We start from the raw sequence: 16,147 nt of genomic DNA, 5'->3' as shown, positions 1-16,147 counted from the left end.
TAAAACTACCGTATGTGTGGCAGAGGGGGTAGAGCTACTATGCTCAGTCTGGAGGATGTCTTGTCTGTGAATGTAGGTAAATCCAGGTGGTTTTGTATTTGGTTGGTTAATCAATAAATGTTATAACTACCCGAAAATGTACAAATTGTTTGTTTACTTTTATTTAAGTACCTAAAGATACAGAGTATCAAAATCATCAATCAAACCTTTTATTGATAAAATATAAGTATTTTACACGTCAACACATTATATCTGTTACAGCACACATTATTATTTCATACATTAAAACATTTACAGAACATAATTATTAACTATTTTAGGTCAAATTATTTTAACTTACATCAGTATAAATATGCATTACCGGCATAGCCCTTTTAAATAATCACATTAATATTATCATATTGACTTTAATAGTTTTAAGCTGATGTAAGTATTGTAGACTTAAATTAGAACTTTGTCATTGAATTACTTAAATAATGCACGAAATATAAATACAATCACAATGATAAGGATACAAAGATAGGGCCTTTGGTAAATAAATAGTAAGAAATAGTGCACGTCCTACAGGTCATGTCAACGGCTCATTTCAAAACGTTGTATACTTAGAGCATTTAGAAAGGAGATGTCATCGCTGTCATTTTATTTACGAAACAGTTTGCAGATTTTTGCGGGGGAGGGGACGTCAAATGTATGGCTATTTCTACATGATTTGTACGTAACGTACAAATAGCCATGTCAGTATACAAAAGTTTGCACAATTGTGCAAGTTTTTCGGCAGAGGGGTAAGCTCTTAATGGCCACCAGTTATTAAATGCTCTAAGATTGTATAGCATGCTAACGCGATCCTTTGTTATTGATGCCAATATTTTATTGTGTACAAAATGTTTTTTCTTGCATCTTTGACATCCTTTTTTGTCATTTTTCTGATAAAATCTTTTATAATTGAGAAATTTGTCTTCTTAATTTTTTTATATTATGGGGAAAAAATCATTTAGTATAAAATTTTGTAGTATCGGTCGCAGACGTATCTGCTTGTAAAAAAATGTTTTGTGAAGTGAAAACTTCTTTAGCGGCGCTGAGCACTTTTTGTGATGGGAAGAAAATGTTAAACTCGCGATAGCGTAAGACGTAAGACGTGACGTCACGTGTGACGGACACTGTTACAATGTCATTGAGTTTTTCTTTTTTGATTTAAATGCCATCTAGTGAGTTTCCCCTCAAACTGGTACTAATATAACTCTAGTACTCACAGTGATGTGTGATGAGGGGTTTCAAGTAATGCGACGAAATAACGCTAGATGGCGTTAACCTCAATTATACATAGTGCTGCAGAGTTACAATGTCATTGAGTTTTCACTTCTGCCGGCACTCCCGGAGTGCAACCCGTTGTTTTTTTCTTGTGCACATCGATAACTTGTCAAAGAGTCTCCTTTTCAGTAAAAATAAATTAGTATGGTTGATGAAATTTAATTATCTAGCACCGATCTCTCGAACCACTTACGTCGAACGGGTGGAAATAGTGGAAATTATATATCGTCAACTATAATAGCACTTGATTACAACAAATTTATTGGCAGGTATCCCGAGTAGACCCGTTTTCTGACTGACCTTTGCGACTTGGAGCAACACCGACTTCCGACACGTCGGAAGGGAGGAGCCCAAGCGACATAACGTACAAATCTTTGTACTATTTTTGCGGGGGGAAACGTGCACACAGTCGCACTTCTCACTCACTACATACAAAATCCAATCTGTAACGACACAAATACATAGAAAATGACACACGTCAAAGACCAATCTCTTGTTGTGTTGTGTACGGATGAGTCACAACACGCACCGCGCTATAATTAGTTAGTTTTTTTAGCATTAGAAATAAGATAAACAATCTTGATGTGTCTTTTAATTGAAAAACACGTTTTAAAAATAAGTCACGGCAAATATGTAACAATTTATGAATCTAATACGATCATTTATATTCTTCTGCTTTCATAAGTAATAGTAACTGATTTTTAAAAAGCGTTTTTCATTTAAAAGACATGTCAAGATCGCTTACCTTCTTTCTAATGCTAAAAAACGAACTATAGTTGTGTGCGTGCCCAGTTGGGCATGTGCTTCGGCAGAGGGGAAATAGTGCGAATGCCGACTCCCTTCCCGGTGTTGCACGAAGCATTGCCATATTGATTAGGCCCCGTGCGTGAACTATAGGGGGCAGCATAGGAGCCATCAGATTTTTGGCGCGAGGCGTAAAAGTGTCGTTTATGCTTCCGATGCAGAATGGCAGAACCTACTATGCACAAGCAAACGTACCGACGACATCAGTAGATGCAGCACTTGCTTTTGGACTACATGTGACATAAAGTTGGTCAAGCAGATCTTGTCAGTAGAAAAAGGCGGCAAATTTGTAAAATGTAGGCGCGAAGGTATATCGTCTCATAGAAAATTTGAATTTCGCGCCTTTTTCTACTGACAAGATTTGCTTGACCATCTATATGTTTCCGATTCAGGCCACAAGATGGCAGACCCTCCAACGCGCACGGTTCCTAGTGATCTCAAAACGCGCCCGTATGTATTTAATAAAATAAATAAACTTACGAAGGAGCATGACATCGATATTTTCAACAGCAACATCCAAACTGTGCGGCGTATCCTGACAGAGGAGTTCTTTAAATGAGCATGGCTTATTGGAATGTGAAATTTCATTGTGCTGTATTTTCTTTTTTTTTTCTTTTTTTTCTTTTGAATCTTCTTTAGTAATACGAATTCAAAATTAATATATATAAATAGTGCAATAGTGCTAACCACGAATTGTTTTTGTTAATCTGTATTTACTGGTGAGAACCTGTAATTGGCTTTTTGTATCACATTTATAAAACCTATTAACATGTTAACAGCTGTTGGATCTCCGAATAGTAATAAATAAAATAAATAAATAAATAGTTATATAAGTAGTATAATTTGATACGATGCACCAAATGTATATAGTAGCATTTAAACCAGTGATCTCTCAATATGTAAGCTTGGAGCGTTATGTAATGTCATAATTATGTGGAAATAAAAATATGGTAACATTAGAAAGTATTTTATTCAATTATAGTCCGCCGGTTCCTCTCTCTGCAGCCCTGACCACCGGTAGCTTGGGCCCTGCCCCACTGCTGGCGGCACCCTTTAGGCAATTATAAACATTTTCAGTGTACCCAGTGAGAGACACTCCTGACTTCGGGCAATCTCGGCTCAGTTCGGCTTAGCATTGCTCCGAGCAATTACTAGAGTTGGCACCACTTGACGTCCCTTTGCGTGCACGACCACAGATAAGATATTGACTTGAATTTTGACAACCCTAAATAGCCGAAAGGGATAGTGCCATACATTAGAAAGGGAGAGCATGATTCGACCCTGAATTGCTGTCAAACTTCGGTTTTGTAGGAAGTGTCCTTTCTGTACGGTAGTACTATTATTTATTCTGTGGTGTATACGTGTGTAGCTTTCAAATAGAGCTCGACGGCTAATCCTATTGTCTATTTTTAAGTAAAACCGCACGTGCTACTTAACTGCAAAAAAGGGTCTTAATTATTCTATTTGGCACCTGAGCGCGGGCTAGTCCAACGCTCAAAAAACCAGTGTAGGTGCGCTCTCCGTTAACGCGCCTTTGTTACGCATCTCGATGACACATTTTAGACTGGTTCTGTAGCGTTCGACTCGTCGGCACTCAGTAACCGAAATACGTATTTTTTATGCAGGTGGTTGTGGCACGTGGCACGAGCGGTTTTACTTAACAATAGACAATAGGATTAGCCGTCGAGCTCTATTTAAAAGCTACACACTATACCTAGCACTAGCAATGTGTGCCTCGTCCTGCCCAGTGTGATATTTAAAGGACATAGGTATTCCATTTTTCAAGTTAAGTATAAATAAAAATCGGACAAGTGCGAGTTGGACTCGCCCACCGAGGGTTCCGTACTTTTCAGTATTTGTTGTTATAGCGGCAACGGAAATACATCATCTGTGAAAATTTCAATTGTCTAGCTATACTACGGTTAATGAGATACAGCCTGGTGACAGACAGACGGACGGACAGATGGACAGCGGAGTCTTAGTAATAGGGTCTAGTTTTTACCCTTTGGGTACGAAACCCTAAAAAGCCTAGATAGGTTGAGGTTACACTGAAAATTCTATTTTTTTTACTTAAAATGTGAACCAAAGCAAAATCAACTCTATTTTCCAAATAATTTGGTTTAAATTTCAAGTACTTAAAGTGCTTTGGAAATACATCTTAAACACAAAGCATTATTTATATGGTAGGTACACTATTTAAAGATACTTTTGTACACGACTGTCACCCTTCGATTGAGGGAGTATGGCGGTGACAGTACTTATATTAAATGCAGATGGGGAGTCTGTTGGTAAGTGCTCAGATCCGCATCGAAATAGGGCCGTTAAATGATTAGATTTGTACAGTTAATTACTGAGGGCTGATTTTAATTTAATTTTAAAGCGAAACAGTATTAACAAAATAAATAAACTAAACATTAAAAAATAACCTTAAACATGATTTTAATTATTTTTATTTCATAAATAACGTAAATACCTTTTACCTAACATATTCTACCTTGGATATTTTCCCTGAAAACTTTATTTAATAGTGTTTTTTTAAATAAGTAAATATTATAGGGCATTATTATACAAATTGGCCGGTGACCGAGCCCCGCAGTAAGCTCAAGAAGGCTTAATTGTGTTGGGGATACTCAGACATCGATATATACTCTGTATCTTTAGGTATTTAAATAAAAGTAAACAAAATCTACCCTCAAATGGCTCCTTAAGCCAGTTGAGGGTAGATGAAAACATTGCACGATCAAATAATGTAGGTTAAAGTCAGGTCGTTCAGTGACAGATCCATGCAGTTTTGTATTTAGTCGGTTAACCAATAAATGTTATAACTACCCGAAAATAAACAAATTGTTTGTTTACTTTTATTTAAATACCTAAAGATACAGACTATAGGCATAAGGTATAAATACTTAAATACATAGAAAACACCCAAAACTCAGGAATAAGTATCTGTGCTCATCACACAAATAAATGCCCTTACCGGGATCTGAACCCAGAACCACTATCCATTACCCACTATGCCAGAACGGTGTCGTCAAAAATATACAAATTAAAGAAATTAAAAGACTGCTAAGGGTCTTTTAAATTGTACCACCATGTACCGGTATCGAAATGGAATGAAATCATAATTTCGTAAAATTATTGAGCTTTTAAAAAAAATGGTATCGTAACTCACGTCTATAAAAAATCTAAAATAATGACTTTAAACACCCACAAAACCAATAATAAAAGGAAAAATTCAAACCGAAAATTGAACGCATACCCATTGATACCAACCGTAGAGCATAAACAATATTTTTTTAAAGGCGAGGGTGCGGCTAGAAAGTCCATCTCATCGCTTGCCGAGCGAGTAAAATTCTTAAAACCAGCGTACCATGACCTCAAGGACCGTTACAACTATATGTATTTAGAGCACGTATATAAACTGGTTGGTTAGATCTTTTAAGTAACTTTTGTTCGGAATCCCCAGTGGGCGGGTGATATAAATATAAAGGTGTGAGCACACGTCAGCCACAGGACGCCGGGCCGCGTTTATTTTGTTGTCACCTCATGTGTGGACGTCTTTATTTGTATTTTTTGGACCACGACTTTCTGACCTAAACTAAAACGTTATTTTATTTATATTTAGTTGACGCTATTTTTTGTGTTTTATTTTTAAACTACAATCATGTTTTTGAACTTTTCACCTACAAAAGAATGAAATCATATAATAAAAGGTCCTCACACAGCGTTGGAAGGTCAGATGGCAGTCACTTTCGTAAAAACTAGTGCCTTCGTTAATTCTTGGAATTAGTTGCCAAGCGGACCCCAGGCCCCGAACGAATAAAGTCCTCACACTGCTAACTGGTGGCAGACTGTACCTAATTTCATGCTGATTGCTGTTGTTATCTCGTAGTTAAGTATGGGGTTTACATACTTAAACCATGCTTAAACCTAACTAATCCTATAGGTAAGTACTGTAATAAAAACTTCCTCATGCAATAGTTAAAATATTCCTTTTAGAAATTCGATAAGCAATTAAAATAAACAACCGGTCATAACTTGCTAAAAGGCGTTATCACCCACTTATTTAAACTTCAAAATCACGGCACTTTGATCTCAAAATCAGAGATTACACAAATCAATACCAACCAGATGTTGACACGGCACACTCCCGCCAAAACTAACGTCAAACGCACGCGGTCCAAACGAATGACGCGCCACCCTTAAAAGCGCAGCACAAAATTAATACCGTATCTACCGTGGCGCTAGTATCGCTAACGAGACGAGTACTTACTATGGCGGAATATTAGTTCCAATTTTCGCCGCGGAAATGGTAAGTTGGTCCTAAAAGGTCATTACAACGATTTGCTGCGATTAAGATTAGGGAGTCCGTTTTGAGGGGCGATGTTTAAGTGTTTACTTATTTATAGAATTACGAATATGTTTTTAGTGGTAATCGTTTATCACATTTTTAAATGGCTTATTTTTTCAGAAGGACCAGTGTAAAAAACAGTGCTTTTTAATATTCCTTATTTTTTCAGGCATCATTTCTTCCTGGCGTTGTCCCAGCATTTTGCCACCGCTCATGGGAGCCTGGGGTCCGCTTGGCAACTAATCCCAAGAATTGGCGTAGACACTAGTTCTTGCGAAAGCGAGAGCGGGTTAGCAAACTAGGCCTTATTGGGATTAGTCCGGTTTCCTCACGATGTTTTCCTTCACCGAAAAGTAACTGGTAACTATCAAATGACATAATAAAATTTATGATATTTCTTATTTTTTCAGTAACTCAGAGGAAGTTCTTTTAGGACAACCGGTGAAATTGTTCTTATATTGTACAGCATACGGAACTCTATTTATTCACAAAATTTTATCGAAAATTTACGTGTATTTTCTTCCAGTGTAGGTATAGGTAGGTATTGCCTGCAGTGAGTACCCACATATATGCTTCCCCATTTTTAACCTAACCTCAAACCCGTTACAAACGCATGCAGATCAAAGGGCTGCGTCTGACGCACCCTCGAGAATCGGCATATCTTTACTTCAAAAGATTGGAATCAAGATGTGTTTCAATGGAGAACAATTTCGATTACGGCGCATCTAATCTGTAGGTATAGTTGTTCGATTTGTAGCTGGCCCCGAACGGCTAATCCTTTGTCTATTGTTAAGTAACACCGCACGTGCCTATATATAAGATGGTCAAGCAAATCTTGTCACTAGGAAAAGGCGCGAATTTAAAATTTTCTATGCAATGTTATCCCTTCGCGCCTACATTTTTCAAATTTGCCGCCTTTTTCTACTGACAAGATCTGCTTGACCAGCTTTATATCGATAGGTATTGTCCCATTCCGCCGGTGAAGCTGGCAACACATTTATTACGGGTTGTTCTTGACCTATGAAGGCCCCAGTACACAATGGGCCATCGCCGGCCACTCCAAGGGACGCATTTATGCGTTAGAGGGAGCAAGCGGTATTGCTATCTCATTCTACCGTATGGCTGCGTCCCTTGGAGTGGCCGGCGATGGCCCATTGTGTACTGGGGCCTTTAGCCAGTGGTCTTGGCAACCAACAATTTGTATAGTATAGATGGTCAAGCAAACCTTGTCAGTAGAAAAAGGCGCGAAATTAAAATTTTCTATGAACCGATATCCCTTCGTGCCTACATTTTTCAAATTTGCCGCCCTTTTTCTACTGACAAGATCTGCTTGACCATCTATGCCTACACTACATAGTAGAACAATTTTTACCTTATATGCATGTGCTTCGTCAATTCCTAAAAAGGCAATAAGTATATAATATGTCCATGTGATTTCTTCATTCCAAATCAATGTCAGCTAAAACTGTCCCATCCATCTGCCACCAGTTAATCCCAAGTCCAATTGACAAATTAAAAACAAAACCTCCCCTCTCGCTCTAGCACATGCTCCCTCTCGCACGCCATGTGTCAGAAACGTGGCGGTCGCGTGGCGTTAATATTAATAACGTTTTACGCGTTAATGCTTTTATTTTATTGGTTTTGGTTTGATGTTTGCGTTTAATATTTTCATCGGTTGGTACATGAATGGATGTACTGGTCCGGTACCGGTCGTAGTGGGTATCTTTAGGTATTTAAATAAAAGTAAACAAGATCTACCCTCAAATGGCTCCTTAAGCCAGTTGAGGGTAGTTGAAAACATTACACGATCAAATAATGTAGGTTAAAGTCAGGTCGTTCAGTGACAGTTCCAGGCGGTTTTGTATTTGGTTGGTTAACCAATAAATGTTAATAACTACTCGAAAATGTACAAATTGTTTGTTTACTTTTATTTCCATACCTAAAGATACAGACTGGAGGTCTGTTAGCTTCCCTCTCTTCCTGTTTCCTTCGATTTCCTTTATATAGTCTTGATTAATTTGAAACGCTTTGTGTCTCTCTATCACTCTTTCATATTAGTGCGACAGTGGAAGTGTATTTCGTTCGCTACGGAGCGTAAACGATTGGCATGTTGGCTACGCACCCTGTTAATTTTAAAGCCCCCTCCAGACTATGTGTGTGAATCGCGGCGCGAAGCCGCGAACGCGAGTGTGGATCCGATTTCGCTGTTTGCGAAAATCGATTCCACACTCGCGTTCGCGGCTTCGCGCCGCGATTCGCGCACGAATGTGGAGGGGGCTTAAGACAAAAGTGGACGAGCGCCTCGAACCGAACCCGTTTTTCATACATACGTAGTCCCCATTATCCTCTCTGGATATTAACATTACTGAAAATATTATGACACAATTTGATGTATACAAAAAAAAGTTTCAAACAAAAGTTATTTCCAATAATCGACAACAAAAAGAAATATACTGTATTAATCATATTAACAGTGCTTTTGACAATTTGTTTGAAAATGTGCGGCAATGATGACATTTGTCAAAAGTCAGAATCTTATTAATGACATAAATAAAAAAGATAATCAAAACGGTCGAAGAAGGTTTCATAATATTTATTACCTCAGGAGCTACTAACACATACAGGTTGCTCCAAAGTAAAAAAATCGTAATTTGTTAATTTCTTCGTAACCGCTACACAGATTGTTATGACAGTTTGTATACTGGTTCTAAATACCCTAATGTATATGTACATTTCGGCTTTGTCCAATGGCTAGGGACACCCTGTATATATAGGTGCTAGTTTTATATTTTAAGTTAGTTTTATAATCCAAAAATCACAGTACAATATTTTTAAGTTTAATGTAGTATTTTTAAATTGTAAAATGTTTTATGATAGATTAAAGGCTTTTTTTTATATAGGTGCTAACAAATTAGTCACGGATATTTTTACAGCTGATAGTCCTCGGTTCTCGGAGTACATTTAAGTATGAAACATCATTGGTTTTGTTATGTTTTTTTTGGAGAAAACTAGGTAACAAATTTGCTACGTTAAAACACCCTGTTAATAAGATAATTAAATGAGACCTCTTTAGACATTCTAGAACCTCTTTAAACTTGACGTGACGTGACATGACAGACAGTGTTAAACATCTTGACAAGTACATAATAGGGGTGATTATTTTAAAAAATAATTATATTTTTTTTTTTGTTCGGTAAATGAAAACAAAAAAATGATATACAAAGGTTCTTTAATTACAGTTAAAAGTTAATTGTTTTAATGTAATGTATTATCTCTTAAAATATCCGTGACTAATTTGTTAGCACCTTATATAAATATAATAAATAAAAATAAATAAATATTGGGGACATCTTACACAGATCAACCTAGCCCCAAACTAAGCAAAGCTTGTACTATGGGTGCTAGGCGACGATATACATAGTTATATAGATAAATACATACTTATATACATAGAAAACAACCATGACTCAGGAACAAATGTTAGTGTTCATCACACAAATAAATGCCCTTACTGGGATTCGAACCCAGGACCATCGGCTTCGCAGGCAGGGTCACTACCCACTAGGCCAGACCGGTCGTCATATATCAACCACAGTTCAAGCTATGCCCCTTAGTTTGATTTTTTTTATTGATTTTTTACGAATTTTGCATTTACTTTAGGTGCAGTATCCAGTAATTAAACCTTGTTTTTACGTTCCTCTAAATTTGCCCATGAGCATGAGTATGAGTATATAGCTTGTATATATGTACCTATATTAGGTATAAACGGTCGTCCCCTTTCCTCTAATGGAAAACCGCCGCGCAACTAACCGCCTGATTTACGAACTCGTAAACTCGTAATTATTCACATAGGTAAGTAAATCCATGTTAACTAGTACGGGAGCGGGACGCCATAAACCAGTTGACAACCATGAGATGAGTGATGTCAACCACCTGTTGTGTCAGACACCGCATTATTAACAAATATCTGGGAGAATCGAGCTTTGCTCGGAAAACATAAAAACTTAAAAATGCGCGTTTTCCCAGAGATAAGACCTAGCTAGATCGATTTTTCACCCCCAAAAACCCCATATAGTAGCAGAGTAGGTAGACCTCGCGAGCATACATAGCTTAAAACTCAATAGGTAATTGTATGGCCTTTAAAAACAAAATCCAAAAACTGATTCGATAAAAAAATCTATTTAATCACCGAACCTGCTCACAAAACTTCATAAGAATCAGTTGGGTATTCACCATGCATAAATAGCATAGAAACGTAGACAGCAGTTATTTTTAGACACAATTTATATTTTAAAACAATAAAGCTTACAACTTTCTTTTTGTAGGTAATTTGATTGTGACGTCACATGCTAGTGTTTCATATAAAATCCATACTAGGAAATCGTTTTGACAGTTTGAAAAAAGAATCTAATTTGACTAGTAGGAGAATACCCTATTGGGACCAGGGGGCATAGCCAAGATGACAGTCGTTTGCAGAAAACAAAACGCTATTGTCTCTCTACCACTCTTCCGTAAGAGTGCGATAGAGACAGCGTTTCGTTTGCCTGCGAATGATTGCCATCTAGGCTCCTGGTTGTAATTATTCACATAGGTACGTAAATCCATGTTAACTACGGGAAGCGGGCCGCCGTGTCGAAGTTGACAACCATGAGTGATGTCAACCACCTGTTGAGTCATTTCGAGGGAAATGCGTGTATTTAGTGCGCTGCGGACACAGATTGCACAGACACCGCAATCACCTCATTATTAAAAGGCTACTTTCCTACCAGTCAAATCAGCTTCTTTTTTAGAACTGTCGCGTACGAAATAAAAACGCTATCTGTCTCTCTATCGCACTATCGCACTAATAAAGAGTGAAAGTTGACAAATTGTACAGTTGCTCTTTAGTTGCGCCTAGTATCTATTAGGTACTTAATTTGTACGGGAGCGCTTATGTGAGGCTGTATGTGGTGACCTCGATTGACTCATGTGCCGTCTAGTGGTTGAAGTGGTCTGTGGTTGCGGACAAATTATAGTTTTGGTGAAATCTGAATGCGTTTGACGTGTTTCGATACTCGTTTAGTAATAGATTTAAGTACATAAAATAGAAGCTATATATATAATACTTTTAAATTTCGGGGATCTCGGAAACGGCTCTAACGATTTCGATGAAATTTCTAAGGGGGTTTTCGGGGGCGAAGAATCGATCTAGCTAGGTCTTATCTGGAACCCCGGCGTCGTATGTGGAAATTAAAAGACTGGCACAAGAAAGAAATGATTGGCGATTACTCCACCGACAAGAGCAATGCTCTTAAGTTATGATGATGATGATGAGGTCTTATCTCTGGGAAAACGCGGATTTTTTAGTTTTTATGTTTTCCGAGCAAAGCTCGGTCTCCCAGATATTTTATAATTAATCGGTACTGATCGCCTAGTCTTATGAAAATGTATTATTCCACCAAAAATATTTTCATGTAAAGTGTTGCCAAGACTAGGTGCATAAAGTAAAAACATTTTTATCAGATCCCTTAGTATTGGCAAAAAGAATAGATAGTATAGAGGGGTCCTGTCATTGTAAATTTTGTAGTCACTGTAAATTTACTGCCATCTATCGACACACGACTAAAACTCAAAATGAAAACGTATAAAGTTATCAAAAAATGTATATATATGGATAAATGATTTTGATCCATGTTCATTCACTGATATCTATGTGTCGGTGTCGTCACGCCATCTAGCCGAGGATAGGCTAAAGGTGTGTGCGGCATCTATTCGAGAATAACTTTTACTTGAATTCCGAGGCACGTTTTTTCCTTAGACTTTATTCGTCTTATACGAAGTTACATATGTCTTTGGTCTAATATGGAATTTATATGAAAACGAATGTAGTGACGTCACGGTAAACTCACCTACCTACTTTTTATATTTCAATCCGATTTATTAATAAATACAAATTGTGTTTAAAAATAGCTGCTATCTATGTTTATCTAATAATTATCTGGTGCTTTATTTCGTGCACGGTTTATAATAATTTATTTTAAGTAGGAAATATCCCTATTAGGTATGGTAAACCAGAACTTTGGGAGTATTGTCAAGAGGGCGCTCGTTTTGAATTTTATATAGCAACAATTTGTATAGTGGGGACAATGGAAATTGGCAGATGATTTTTGTTTTATTCCGACAACTTTAATAAGTGCGAAGTTTGATGTTTGGATATTTCTTCGGTTTTTACGCTATAAAATTCGTGAATTTTACGACGTATGACACATAAATCAAAATCATCCAAATCTATTTTCTTATTTTGTTTTCTTTTTTTTAGGTTTGGTCGTTTAATTCCGCCCTTACGCCCTTCGCTAGCAATCCGTGATACCGATGCATGCGATACACCTAATACACAAATCAAATTATTACAAGACATCAACCAAATCGTGACGACCTGACTATAGTGACATTTGTCCATAAGTTTGAAACTTACCCATACCCGTCAATTCAGGTGGTAATTTTGTTATGTTTTCTAATGGAAGAAATTTCTCTCCCGCACGTTTTTTTTTCAATAAATAACTATATACACCGTTTACAACTTTTTCTCTGTAAAATCTAAAACTTTCGGCATGATTATTGCAGTCTAATAATAATTCACACGAAACTAGACAAAGCAATGTTTACATTGTCAATATTGACAACTATCATAGAGGGTAGATGTTGTCTATTATTAAAGTTGTTGCCATTGCTAGAAATTAGTACCAACAAATTTCCGTAACATGGCGCACCCTCAATAGATCCTGGTTCACCTATACCAAGACTTTTACTCTGTAAGTTCTAACTGTATAAAGCTAACATCTTGGTCAAACAGTACGGCTTCGCCAATTCGTTGCTTCTAGGCGGGGGCACGGCCGTGCCCCCCGATTCACTAGCTTTGCCCGTGATTTCGTCAGCGTAGAAAATCTTTTCATCACAAAACATAACAGAACACATTTTTCCTCTTCCCTCACGGAATCCCGACCCTGCCCTCGACATATAAAGTTACATAGCAATTTGTGAACATCTGATACTTTTCGATAGTGCAGTTTTCTTCCTCGTCGAAATGTAGATATATTTTATTACATTTAGGGTGTTTTCACATTGTCCGATCCGATATCGGATTGCGGTTGACCTTTACGGCCACCCCACACTAGCGTCTCCCGAGCGTCGGCGTGTATGGGTGCTGCTCGACGCAACATTGGCGCAACTGCGCAGCGACGCTATTTTCCATAGCGCTGACTAGACACTGACGCTCAAAAGACGCTAGTGCACGGTGGCCTTATGGCTGCTGCTCGACGCAACGTTGGCGCAACTGCGCAGCGACGCCATTTTCTATAGCACTGACTAGACACCGACGCTCAAGACGCTAGTGTGTTGCAGTCCCTGACTGTTACCGACTGTACCTAACTACCTAGCATAGTCTAATAAAACATGGTCTTCCATTCCCAGAGTGACACGGGCCTACGTCACAACAACATGGCCGCTATATATAGCGCTATCGCATATTATCATATAGCGCTGTCGCATGATGACGTAGGCCCGTGTCAGTTAGGTGACCTAGAAAAGACGGGAATGGAGTACCAGGCGGAGTATATTATTATACCATGCTACCTAGTATGTAAGAGGTTGACGCTGACTCTGCCCAGTAAAGTCGATTCTATAGACTGTAGAGTATGTTTAGTTTTTCTTTGACTTATATGTTTTTGTGTCTAAAGTTAGACCAAGAAAAGTCTGCAGAGATTTTGATAGCCCACGCAGTGCAAGTGCAAGTATTATTTTAAACGTCAAACTTCTAAGAAATTATGACGCATAAATAACAATATCTGGGAGACCGAGCTAGCTCGGAAAACATATATTAAAACTCAAAAATGCTCGTTTTTCCAGAGATAAGACCTAGTTAGATCGATTTTTCGCCCCCGAAAACCCCCATATCGCAAAATCGTTAGATCATCAAAATCGTTAGAGCCGTTTCAGAGATCCCAGAAATATAAATAAATAAATACAATATATATACAGTGGTACTACTAAACGAAATTAATAACTAGCTTAAATCTAAAATAGGCCCTGGAGGCATTGTACCAAGGATGCTGGCGGCATTTCCTCGCTGTATCGCAATGCTGATACGTTGTGCGAGGTAGCCGCCAGCTCTTCGGTCACCAGTTACGTCAACCAGACGCTTCGCGATTTCTGCGAACAACTTATGCGCGATTGCGCGCTGGGACCCCAATAAATAAATATATGTATATACAAGAATTGCTTGTTTAAAGGTATCAGATTGCAGTGCGTGGGCTATCAAAATCGCTGCAGTCTTTTCTTGGTCTAACTGAATAAATCATTATTAGACCAAACTAGACAGTTGTTTATTTTATATCTTAATATTAAATGGCGCAGTAAGTAGGATACAAGCCTACGCTTCCACAGGGAATCTGAGAGCCTACCGCGAACGTTCGACGTGATGCCTCCCTGTCACACTTACGTACGCATTTACAAATGCGACAGAGAGGCAACACGTCGAACGTGGTTCGCGATAGGCCCTCTGATTTCCAAAAGTAACGGCCCGATTCGAACTTTAAGACACGTCAGTAAATAGATCTAGAAACGGTATGGATTAGATATGTAAGTGTCAAATGTGACGTTTCTTCAAACACAAGTGCGAGTCGGACTCGCGCACGAAGGGTTCCGTACCATAATGCAAAAATAAAAAACGAAAAAAAAAAGCAAAAAAAAACGGTCACCCATCCAAGTACTGACCACTCCCGACGTTGCTTAACTTTGGTCAAAAATCACGTTTGTTGTATGGGAGCCCCATTTAAATCTTTATTTTATTCTGTTTTTAGTATTTGTTGTTATAGTGGCAACAGAAATACATCATCTGTGAAAATTTCAACGGTTCGTGAGATACAGCCTGGTGACAGACAGACGGACGGACGGACGGAAGGACGGACGGACGGACGGACGGACGGACGGACGGACGGACGGACAGCGAAGTCTTAGTAATAGGGTCCCGTTTTACCCTTTGGGTACGGAACCCTAAAAAACGTCACTTTTGACACTGACACATCTAATCCATATCGTTTCTAGATCTATTATTTGACGTACGTATCTTAAAGCGGTATCCAGACGGGACTGATAAAATCGGTCGATTTAATCAGAAATGAAATTGGCGTCAATCTCCAATTTTAGATTAATGGTGATATGGAGTGTCCTTAGTTCCTTGGAGCTTGGGACGGATGTTAGTGTGGGATGCTACCTGCGTAGACACACTGGCACCGTCCCACCTCCAACGGACTACTGTAAAAGCGGGCGGAGCGGCGGAAAGCGCCGAAATTCTAAAACGTAACAAATATAAGAGCCTCGGTAGAGAGTACCATTTTGTACCATTTGGAGTTGAAACTCTAGGTCCATGGGGTCCCAGCGCGCATAAGTTGTTCGCAGAAATCGCGAAGCGTCTGGTTGACGTAACTGGTGACCGAAGAGCTGGCGGCTACCTCGCACAACGTATCAGCATTGCGATACAGCGAGGAAATGCCGCCAGCATCCTTGGTACAATGCCTCAAGGGCCTATTTTAGATTTAAGCTAGTTATTAATTTAGTTTAGTAGTACCACTGTATATATATTGTATGTAAATAAAAGATTATTAAATGGTGATATTAGAGCCCTCTAAATTAAAAAAATGCCCCAGA

The sequence above is a fragment of the Cydia splendana genome, chromosome 27 (genome assembly GCF_910591565.1).
Source record: "Cydia splendana chromosome 27, ilCydSple1.2, whole genome shotgun sequence".
Classification (NCBI taxonomy): domain Eukaryota; kingdom Metazoa; phylum Arthropoda; class Insecta; order Lepidoptera; family Tortricidae; genus Cydia; species Cydia splendana.
This window is presented reverse-complemented; position numbering follows the sequence as displayed.